Source organism: Amblyomma americanum, chromosome 2 (genome assembly GCF_052857255.1).
Source record: "Amblyomma americanum isolate KBUSLIRL-KWMA chromosome 2, ASM5285725v1, whole genome shotgun sequence".
Lineage (NCBI taxonomy): Eukaryota > Metazoa > Arthropoda > Arachnida > Ixodida > Ixodidae > Amblyomma > Amblyomma americanum.
The window spans coordinates 83,572,406-83,584,120 of NC_135498.1; the positions used below are offsets into that span (position 1 = coordinate 83,572,406).

The 11,715-nt window shown below is 50.9% G+C and overlaps 1 long non-coding RNA gene across 1 annotated transcript; it reads right to left on the bottom strand.

Moving 5' to 3' along the window:
- Window positions 1–350: 350 nt before the first annotated feature.
- On the bottom strand, window positions 351–10,039 carry LOC144119838 (uncharacterized). Its single transcript, XR_013312412.1, has 2 exons — window positions 9,782–10,039; window positions 351–433 (listed from the first exon to the last, which is right to left on the bottom strand). It is a non-coding gene; the product is annotated as an uncharacterized LOC144119838 (long non-coding RNA).
- Between the last annotated feature and the right edge of the window lie 1,676 nt (window positions 10,040–11,715).

Sequence of the window (11,715 nt, forward strand, 5' to 3'; positions counted from 1 at the left end):
TATCTAATCGGCAAACATTGAGCAGTACGCTTGCCGTGTAGTGGACGAATTATAGGTGAGAGTAATAAGGGCGTCGATTTGCATCAGACCATAAGTTATTCAGAGCAAACAACATTTATCCTCTAGATTGTGGGTCACATAATATTAACCAGGATCGAAGGAAGATTGCTGCAATTCACGGCGGTAAAAGAGAAGGGTGTGGCCCCGTGGAAAGGACCAATAGGTTTTTTTCCAGAGTGGCCCATAAAGCCATTTAAGCTGATTCAACTAAATTATAAACTGCTAAGATTGGCTATCTACGAATCAAAATGTCCCAGGCAAGGAAGCGACTGAAAGTTTGTGAGGCAAACTCACGGATCTGCCGAGTGGCTTCCAAGGCTGGAAAGAGAGAAATAGTGCGTGACGTGGTGGTGGTGTCTGTGGCGGCCAGCATCTGCGTAGAATTAAGGAAACCATTTGCAGCCACAATGGAAAATAGAGCACAGGAATATAACGCGAGGGTTCTTGCAGTCGTGGAGCCGAGCGGGAGCCAGGAATGACTCTGATGAAGCCTTACCTCAGATTTCTTTCCTGTCATTATGTATATTTCTGGGCGGCGGAGGGATTTTAATCTTGTCCCTGATTTGTCGCGGTATGTCTCTTGAGCGCACATGCTCCTGCTCGGGCTCGTAGCCCTAATCGCTCTAAATGTTTCCTCCCCGTTTAAGATCCTAGTCGTCTGCTGTGTCCCAAAGGATTCCGACCAACTGCCAGGAGCGACGAGGGAGATTTCTCCTGGCGTTCACTGTGTGGTGTTTCATTAAAGTTGTTTCTCTGTTTCTCTTTCATCATGTATACACCGCTGCTGTGGCTCAGTGGCTATGGCGCTCAGCTGGGTATGGCAAAAGACGCGGGTTCGATCCTAGCCACAGTGGTCGACTTTCGATGGAGGAGAAGTTCTAGAGGCTCATGTACTGTGCGATGGCATTCAGCGTTGCAGGAACCCAGGTGTTCAAAATTTCTGGAGCCCTCCACTACGGTGTCCCTCATAGCCAGAGTCGCTTTCAGACGTTGATCCCTAAAAAGCAAAACAAATATCAGTTGGGAAAGTATCAAGCCCAACCTTATATCTATGAAAGGCTAAGCCCGTCTGGCACCTCGGTTGCCACCTTCTCGAGGCTAACATAAAGAAAGCGCCTCAACCATACCACTCTCTCTTTGGCAACATCGGTCGGTAGGGAGGTGCCACATAATGAGATGGTGATCAAGCAGCGAAAAGGCGGCATTCAGTTCAGTAATCCCGCAAAATGTGTGTGCATTCCTCTGGTCGTGAGAAAGTTTCCTTGCGAAACATGACATTGTCCGTATTTCTGGTACATCGCAAATGGCTTATCTACCGGCACATGAACCGTGTTATACCGTGAGCATGGCTTGTCGTGACGATGCAATAAGTAGCCTAAGAGTGTTCTCGCACCATTTTGCGCCCTCGGCATTATATCACCTTTCACATAACACTCACGATAGTACAGGACGTACTCCGACTGCTGCTATGGGCAAGGGTGGCGCTGATAGATACCTTCAAGGTTACGCTACACGCAACACAGACACCCCGGATACTAGAAGAGTGGACAGCTACCGCCGTACATCAGTTGGTAGAGCACTGGACGCGAAATTTGGAATTCATGGATTCGGATGCCACCGGCAGCGTGTGGTTGTTTTTGCTTCTACTTTGTAATCAATTGTCTTGCAGTGATAAAATTAGTACTCCTGTGAAAAAGAAGGGCATAATCTTATATTTACTGAGGCAAAGAAGAAAAAAAGTTGTAGCCGCACTGCCATCGCTCAGACCGAGCGCTTGCTGACCTGAACAGACAAGAGACTCGGTCGCCGCCGTGGTTTCGCCGCGGCCTGAGCGTTAACCAAAGCCCCAGTTACGTTTGGTGGAGGTTTCCTCGTAGCGCCTTGGACCTGCGCAGCCGCACGCTACCGGTCCCCGCTATTCCCGCTATGCCCGCTATGCCGGATATATGCCTGAAGCCGCTCACCACCAAGCCGTGCAAGTTGGCTAGCCAGCCGGCTGTACCGGCCCCTCCAGCAGCGGAAACCCGCACTCTTCAGCGGTTCTGGCGATCATGACGCTGAAGACTGGCTCACATCATACGAACGGGTGAGCACATATAACAAGTGGGACGACATCACCGAGTAGAGCAACGTCATCCTTTATTGGACCGGCGTTGCCCACCTGTGGTTTCGAAACCACGAAGCAGACTTCTCCACGTAGAGTGCTTTCAATGCGAACCTCACCGAAGTGTTCGGGTGTCCTGCTGTGCGCAAGCTATGCGCCAAACACCGCTTGCGCGAGCGCTCTCAACAGTCGGGGGAGACGCTCACCAGCTACATTGAAGACGTGGTCAACCTGTGCTCGTGCGTCAACGCCCAGGTGTCCGAGGCTGACGAAATCAAACATATTCTGAAAGGCATCGAGGTGCCATTCTGAAAGGCATCGAGTATGGCACCTTTCAGATGCTGCTGTCGCGAGATCTCCGCACCGTTGCCGAAGTCGTCAGTCTCTGCCAGAGCTACGACGAGCTGCTCAAGCAGAGGCTCACCACTCGCCAGCACGCAGCAGCGCCTGTTGAGTCGCTTGCCGGCCTGCGGCTGCACCCGCCCACTGGCAAACTGTTGGCGCACATAAAAAAATTTGTGCGTGAGGAGGGTGCACGTTCGCTATCGCTTCTGCCATGCCCCTCCGTGCAATATCCATACCTGGCGCCCGAACTTCACACTGCCATCAGCGAACAAGTGGCTGAGGCCCTTCCACCGGTCCCTCCGCCCGCACCAGTACAGCCGCCCGCACCTGTCGCTGCACCCCTGACCTACGCTGCCGCCGTCGCACGGCCGCGGCCGCCTAACTAACGCCCAACCTACGCCCCACCTCAAGCGTGTGTGCGTCAACTTCCTCGCGCTCCGACGAATTTTTTTGCGACAGCTTGAGCAATTCGGCAATCCCTGGCATACAAGTGCCAATTTCCCTGTTTGTTACTCTAGCGGACTGCCTGGTCATATGGCCCGGCTTTGCCGTCGTCTTTACTGCTGGTTACTGGTTACTGGCCTCCTACCAGTGAATACTTATCGCCAGCCGAGCCGCCACAGAGTCACTTGCTTTCACCTGATCGCACCACCTTCTCCACCCGGCGCTCACCTTCTCCTCGTCGCCGCTCCCTTTCTCCCATGCGTCGGGGCCCGCCCGAATCTTTCTCAAGAGGAAAACTAGAGACGCCGCAGTTCCTGACGCGAGAACCGCGCCACCAGCGAAATGTTCAAGGCCTCAATCATGTCCCGCCATTCTGATCGCAGTTTCCGTAGAGGGTGTTTCTGTTCTGGGGCTTGTCGACACCGGTGCTGCTGTTTCTGCGATGGCCGCCTCCTTTTGCTGCTCCTTGAGAAAACTGACGGCCCCACTTTCTGGATTCTCGTTGCGCACCGCAAGCGCGCAGGCTATTGCGCCGTAAGCGACGCGTACGGATCGTGTCGTTATTCGGGAAATCCTTTACTGGATTGAATTCGTCATTTTGCCAACCTGTTCTCACGATATCAGCTTGGGTTGGGATCCTGTCGCGCCATAACGCAGTCATCGATTGTGCTCGTGCCGAACTCGAGTTATTTGTGCTCTGCGGTTCCTCGCCGCCCGATGCCCCTTCTGCTGCACCTGCAAAAGCCGTCGTTGCCGAAGACACTGAACCACCTGCCTGTTCTTCTGTTCTTGTGCCGCTCACTTCTGACCTTGTTCGCTACGGCAACGTACTTTTTACACCATCACCCCTCTTTCTGTGCCGCAAGTACCTCCATACCTTAAGCCGTCCTCACTCTGTCAGCTGGCCTTAGCGCGTTGTTCGTGACCAATCCGTTTACATATGCTTCCGCTGTGCGTCGCGGTGAGTGTCTCGGTTCCGTGCCGATCATTGACTTCATTCTCTATCGCGATGAAAATGACGATTCGCCGCCTCTCGACGTCGATGCCCTCAGCCCGCCGGTGCCGCACTCGACACTTCGTTTCCAGACGTTTTCCTTCCCTCCATCGAGGCCTGTCTTCCTGCACCTCACCGCACTCAATTTCCCGCGCCGCTTCATCACTTTCGTTCTTCCTTCGATTCACACCAACCCTCTTTCACCCGCACGTCGACTGCCACCCACCATATCGACACCGGTGAGCACGCCCCTCTGCGTCAGCGCCCACATCCATATCGTGTCTCCGCCAGTGAGCGCCAAGTTATTCAAGACCAAGTGGACACCATGCTTCAGTGCGGCGTGATTTAGACCTCACACAGTCCCTGGGTTTCGCCCGTGGTCCTCGTGAAGAATAAAGATGACTCTATTCGTTTCTTCGTTGATTACTGCCGCCTGAATAAGGGCACACGAAAGGATGTTTACCCTCTTCCGCGCATTGATGATTCTCTGGACTGTCTTCAAGGAGCGGAACTCTTCTCTCGATCTAGGCTCTGGGTACTGGCAGGTCCCCATGTGCAGCCGACGATCGCCCTAAAACCGAATTTGTAGCCCCTGATGGCCTGTATGAATTTGCCGTCATGCGTTTTGGCCTCTGTAATGCTCCAGATACGTTTAAGCGAATGATGGACAGTATTCTGCGTGGCCTGGAATGGAAGTTGTGCCTGTGTTATCTCCACGATATCGTGATCTTTTCCCCGACCTCGCGACTCATCTATCCCGACTGAAGGACGTCTTAACATGCCTTACGGACGCCGGCTTTCAACTGAACTTAAAAAAGTGTCGATTTGCTGCTCGTGAGTAGACAATTTTAGGCCACGTTGTGACAAAAGAGGGCGTCAACCCCGACACCGCCAAACTTCGTCCTGGGACTGCGTTTCCAAAACATACTTCATTAAGGAACTGCGCAGCTTCCTAGGCCTCTGTTCCTATTTTCGACGCTTTATTCGCAACGTTGCGGCCATTGCTGCCCCTTTAACTGAGGTTCTCGGCGGCAATGTGGATTTTTCGAGTTGGTCGCCTGTCTGCGACGACGCCTGCAACACCTTGCGCAATCTCCTCACGGCACCTCTCGTCGGTGCGTCACTTCGACACTCAAGCCCCAACCGAAGTACACACGGACGCCAGTGGCATTGGCCTCGGGGCTGTGCTAGCCCAACGCAAGTCCGGATTCCAGAAATATGTGGTTGCTTACGCCAGCCGCACCCTCACGGAAGCTGAATCCAAGTACTCAGTGACAGAAAAAGAGTGCTTGGCCATTGTCTGGGCCCTTGGCAAGTTTCGACCTTATCTCTAAGGCTGTCCGTTTGACGTGGTCACCGACCACTATGTCCTATGTTGGCTTTCTTCGCTAAAAGATCCCTCCGGTCGCCGAGCTCGATGGGCTCTCCGTCTCCAAGAGTATAACATACGTGTCGTATATTTCGGGCCGCAAGCATCAGGACTCTGATGCCCTCTCCTGCTCCCCGATACCAGCCGAACTTGCCAGCCTCTCCACCCTCGATTCCTCTGCGCCTTCGCCCACCACCTGTGACATTCCTTCTGAGCAGCTTAAAGATGAATGGATTGCCTCTCTTCTTGACTTTCTCTCCGACTCATCTAATCCTCCAGCATCCCGTGCCCTTCGTCGCCAAGCTTCACATTTTACAATTCGCGATGATCTACTACATCGGCGCAACTATAACCCTTATGAACGGAAACGGTTTCTCGTCATTCCCCGACATCTCCGTTGCTAAATCTGCATCTGTTTCCACGCTGACCCGCAATGCGGCCACGCGGGAGTCTTCAAGACGTACACTAGCATCCGTGTTGGATACTACTGGCGAGACATGTAAATCTTCATCATGAAGTACGTCCGCTCCTGCCCGTCCTGCCAACGCCGTAAGCAACTGCCTCATCACTCTACTGGGCAGTTGCAGCCACTGCATTGTCCTCCTCGCCCCTTCGACTGTGTTGGCATCGATATATACGGCCCTCTGCCATACACCGCTGCTGGCAACCGCTGGGTCATTGTTGCCATTGACCACCTGACGCGGTATGCAGAAACTGCCGCGCTCCCAGCTGCTACAGCTCGTGAAGTGGCGTCCTTCATTTTGCAGCGCTTTGTACTTCACCACGGTGCTCCTCGTGAACTCCTCAGTGACAGAGGACGCGTATTCTTGTCTGATGTCGTTAAAGCTCTGCTCGCCTAGTGCAATATCATTCATCAGACTTGTACAGCCTACCATCCGCAAACAATTGGTCTAACTGAATGATTTAATTGCACTCTCGACGACATGCTGGCGATGTACGTTGCTGCCGACCACACGAACTGGGACCTCGTTCTACGCTATATTACGTACGCCTACAACACTGCTACCCAGTCCATCACCGGTTTCTTCCAATTTTTTTTGCTCTACGGCCGACATCCATCCGCTCCCATCGACGCAGTTCTCTCATACCATCCTTCCTCATCTGAGTGTAGAACTGTTTCTGAAGCTGCCCAGCATGCAGAAGAGTGCCGCCAGATTGCACGGTCGCTCACAGCAGGTACTCAGGGGCGCCATAAACACCGCCATGACGACGGTCAGCTTGATCCGGATTTCCCACCCGGTTCACTCGTCTGGCTGTGGATCCTTTTCACTTATTCCGGCATCTCAAAGAAACTTTCGAAATGCCATGGCCTCTACCGCATCCTGAAGCGCACATCCTCAGTCAACTACCTTATTGAGCCCCTCACATCGTCTTCCGATCTCCGCCGGCGTGGTCGCGAGACTGTGCATGTCCAACGACTCAAGCCATACTATGACCCGGTTGTGTAGTCGGCGCCCTCAGTAGCCAGAATTGCTCCTTTTCTCCCCAGGGCCATTGTGAAGAAGGGCATCATTCTATATTTACTGAGGCAAAGAAGAAGAAGTAGCCGCACTGCCATCGCTCACATCGAGCGGCTGCTGACCTGAACAGACCTGAGACTCGGTCGCCGCCGTGGTTTTTCCGCCGCCTGAGCGCTAATCTAAGCCCCCGTTACACATCATTATTTCGCGCTGATCAACACCACAAATTAGAAAAAGAAAAAAAACACTACCCTCTACTCCACGGTTTTAGTGACAGTGGGATTATTTAATATGTGATATAGCTTAGGTATGCTGAGTCATGGTTCTAAACTTCAGTGATGTACTACGATAAGATATTGTGAATTACTACCAAAATTGCAGCCCACACTCCAGCTGCTATAAACTTAACACGCTGACTGTAGACAAAAACTTGGGCACCTCTGTCATGCACACCCTATCAACCTGCTTCCAACCACGGTAACGGCCATTTTGGTAAACTGGCTTGGTAGCCAGCCGTAGCTAAGCTGAGCAAATATAGGGCATACTATAGTAGCGTAACATTCTTTTTAGAACACGTAACGTCAGCACATACAATAATGATCGGCACAGAAAGCATTTTTGTAAAGTGTTTAGGGGATGGCGGCGGTCACAAATGGGCAAAAATTTTCCGCCATGCAATTTTCATTGGTTGTTGAAGGAGTCAGCTCTTGGTTTGGTCCCTCGGTTTTTATATGTATTCTTGGAAGTACTGTCACAGCTTCGCAAAAGGATGAGCGAAGCTTTCTCTCGGTGTTATAACACCCGAACAGTCTGCGCCTCACGCCATTATTCAATTCTCTCCAATTATAATGATGGCAACCAGAGCTGAATGCCATTATTTCCACTTAAGCTATTTACCACGACAGTTCAGCCGGGAGACGCAAAATTGATGTAGGAGGACTGCGACGACACCTCGAATATGGTCATGGATCTTCATTTCTTCGTTAAGAGACTTGTACACCGGGTAGGTAAAAATGGGCGCTTTTGTTCGGTTGAGCTTGGTTTATAGAGTTAAACGACCCAAAAGAAATCAGTCGTGAAGGGACGAAGTAGTGGAGAGCACCGGATAATTTAGACCTCATGGGGTTCTTTAATATGAATTGACATCGAACAGTACACGGTTCTCTAGCATTTGGTCTCCATCGAAACGCCCGCACCACGGCCAGGATCGGACACGCGTCTTTCAGGTGAGCAGGCAAGCACCATAACCACTGCACCACCACGGTGGCAGGGACGATGTTATGTAGTATATATCCGAATACACGGCGTTTCGAAGCAATATTGCGCTACCTCAAATTGATTTGGTGATCAACAGAAGTGATAATTGTGCTAGCTGGTTGCTGACATTGTCCGTAAAGCAGCCTGCCAGGAAGAATGAGTAGGAATGGGAGTGATTGGTACTGCCTTTGGTGAAGGACATTCCCACAGCTATTAGGAAAGTCTGGATCTGGGCACGCCACAGGCATTAAAGGGGGGAAGCCGGGGTGAAAGCATGGGAGACGGTAAGACGAAATAGAGCAGCCCGTCTGCAATTGATGCCATGTTGCGGTGGATAAGGGCGACAAGGTACCGTAGGGTGGTGGTAATGTCTTGCTTCTGAGATTGTAAAATGTGGTGATTTGATGGTATGTATAAAGGACAGATGGGGCCTCTTGCGCAGGGTTTGGTGCCTGTTCGTCCGGGGTCCGGGACGAGAGTTCTCTAGACAGTGCATGAACGCGCTCATTACCGAGGATCGAGGCGTGCCCAGGGATCCACGACAGAGTAACCGTTCGGCCGAGAGAAGTAGCTGAGGAAATAATATAGTGTGTGGCCGGCGTCTCCTCGCCCTTTATGTAGTGGCGGTGGCGGCCTGTGTATCTGTGCAAATTTCGGTTATGTTTTTCTCAATGGTTGAGCGGACCAGCGCAAGTGCGATGGCGGCTCCTTCCGCCCCTGCAGGCGAATTAGTTCGTATAGTGGCGGCGGCCCCCAAAGTGGCGTCTTCATAGGCTGCGACTACCGTGAAAAAACCTGCTTTACAATTTTCTTCTGCGTCGACATAAATGATAGCTAAGAGGTTGCTGTATTTTTCGGCGTAACAGATCGCTGGAGGCTGCCGCCTACTTAAATGGAGGCTAGCGCTCATATTGCGCGGTAAGGGCTTCTGGTATATGTGATCCAGCGTGCGCTGAGGAATCATGCAAGCTGTAGGACTTGTTGGGGTGAGAAGAAAGCGCCTAAACCATGTTGCTTTCGCTTTGGCAGCATCGTCTCAATCCATCCAAAGAACGGGTGGATTGAGAGGAAGCTGTCGCAGTAGATGTCCTGTTTCCTTGCGACTAAGGCGGACTAATTGGTTGGTGTGCGTTGAGCAATTCGATCACGGCATTGAGGGTACCAGTTACCGCAGATGTTCTTAGTTGACATTTTTGCCCTTGATTCACGTCTTTAAGTGAAATAATGTTCTCATAGCTTACTGACAATGTCCTAATAATATTCCTATAACAGTTGTTCAGGAAAGTTTTTGCTGCTGATGATAATTTCTCGTCTCATGCCTCCTTGTTGCATCTAAGGAGAAAGAATACCAGAATACTACTTATGTCTATTCTAGACCCAAGTACATCTCTGTGTCTCGTGTTTTTGTTTATTTATTTGCTAATACTATCTGTCCTAAATCGGACGTTTGTGACTGCGATAGAGCTGATCTCAGAGAATACCCGTGCCTACACTTCGAATGAAGGGCTGTAGGAACAACGTGGGTGGGAGAGAGAAAGCGGAGTGTGTGAAGAATGGAACTTTAGCATGTCGCTGCTCCATGGCAAGAGCACTAATGTGACCCGTCTGCATAAAAGGGCCCTGAACAACATAAACGTCGTCGTTCCTACCGACATCTTCGACCCATGGCTCACGAGGTCTCGTCGAGTGCCTGCATGGCGCGCTCGCGCGCAGATCAGCGAACGTACCGGGCGACCTTGCCGGAGAACCGTAGCGGACAAGGAATCGCTGCCGGAGCCGCTGGGCGTCGGCTGCCAGGGACGGAGCCTCCGAGTCGACAGCGTCTGTGGTCGCAGCCTTGGTTCGGCCGCCGCTACGCAGATCCCACGCTGGCATCCCGAACAGCGGAGTTCTCGCTGAGGGGCCGCAGCGGGAGTTGAAATCTCACCACCTGTCGAGTTGGCAGGCCGCCTTGTGAGGGTAGCGGAGACGTGGAGCGCTGTTCGACTGCAAGGGCGAGGTCGCGGCGGACAGCGCTGTGATGCGTCCTGCTTCTTCTTCTTCTTCTTCTTCTTTGCCTTGCGCGTGGCACGCGCCTCCTGTTGCGCGGTCGGCCGTAGCGTGCAACACAGGGTATTGCCAATAAGAAAAATATCCCACCAGATCGACAAGAACTTATATCCTCTACTTGCACCCCAACGAAAAACAAATATTTATTAATTAAATTGACCAAAATTCACGTGCTCTTCGTAAACAGTGCGCACCTTTTGTGAAGGCTTGTACCAAATAAACGCACAAGAACAGGGTCGGCACAGTAAGCGTTGGCAGAACAAAGCATGAAATTGCTGCAAACACGTAAGCGCTGATTCGCTGTCATGCCGGTCCACGTTTTTACTGTTGTAATTTTCGACGTCGGATCTCTTAATTTATCGGGGCATATTTCTCCTTTATCAGGCTCCTGTGACTCCACAGAGAACTGTGTAGGTGCAAATACGCTCCTATCCAGTAGCTGCTTGTGATCGCGTTTTAAGTGGCACACTGAGGATCTCCTTACCGTTGTTAAAAGCGGCCCTTCGCTCGGGGCCACGTGCCCTCTCTGATAAGCGGCCCTGAAGCACGCAGTATAGCCACGGTGAAGTGGAAGATACAGTAACCAAAGAAAAAGATAAATAGCGTATGCTGACGTTTATCAAAATGTGCCCGTTGCGATCCCCCACTCTTCATTTGGCCTTCCTCTTTTTGTTCCAGTTCTCTCTATTGGGGCTATAGGTACGGAATTAAGTTCTGAAACCAGTGAGTGATTCTCTTCATGATTACATCATTGCGTCTTGGAGATTCCTTTCTTAAAATTTTAAAAAGTATTTACTCTCTTTCGCGCCTTTATGATGACTAAAGCTTTCACGTGTATAAATGTCTTGTAAAGTCGCTTCTTCGCGAGCGTCTGGGTATACTTTTATACAAGCGATAATCGAGGTCGCATGACTATTTTTACTAATAGTTTTCCAAATTAATGGGTTAGCATCAGAAAGATATGTGGAAGCGGAAATGGGGACTGTCGTCTTTAAGTAACCAGTAGAAGGTGGCTCACCTGCCACTGTCGAACTTCTTAATATCATGCGCCCACCTAACTTCCTGCCACCCGCTGCTATGCTTGCCTTCTCTTAAAACTCACTGCGTTACCTTTAAGGACCAGTGGTTTTTTTTCCGAGCTTGAAGGAAAACGAAACCATATCAGCTTTCAGGACCTTGCGCACAGTCGGCATACTCGCTATTAAGACAGGAAAAAAGAGCGGAAAAAGGGGAAGAAAAAAAAATTCGTTCGAGGCACTTAGACATCTCTAAAATGCGGGAAGGCCAAACCCGTTCGCAATTTTTACCCAAATTATAGATCTTTTGGTGATCTTAAGGTCATGTCACCTTAAGATTATGTGACATCACAAAGTCGCGTGACATAGGTGGCAATGTAACGGACAGACGGCCACCGCAAGTATGAGCGATTAAAGGCTATCGCCTTAATACGCGATTACATTGTACGGTTCATATACGGTCTATAGAACAGTTTACGAATGGATTCAGTCCTGAACTAGTTTACACTTCTGTGGCGGCCATTGGCTGTGAAAATATCAACATGAACAATTCTTCTTAATGTGGTAATACAGTTTACAGAATGGGAATACTGCAC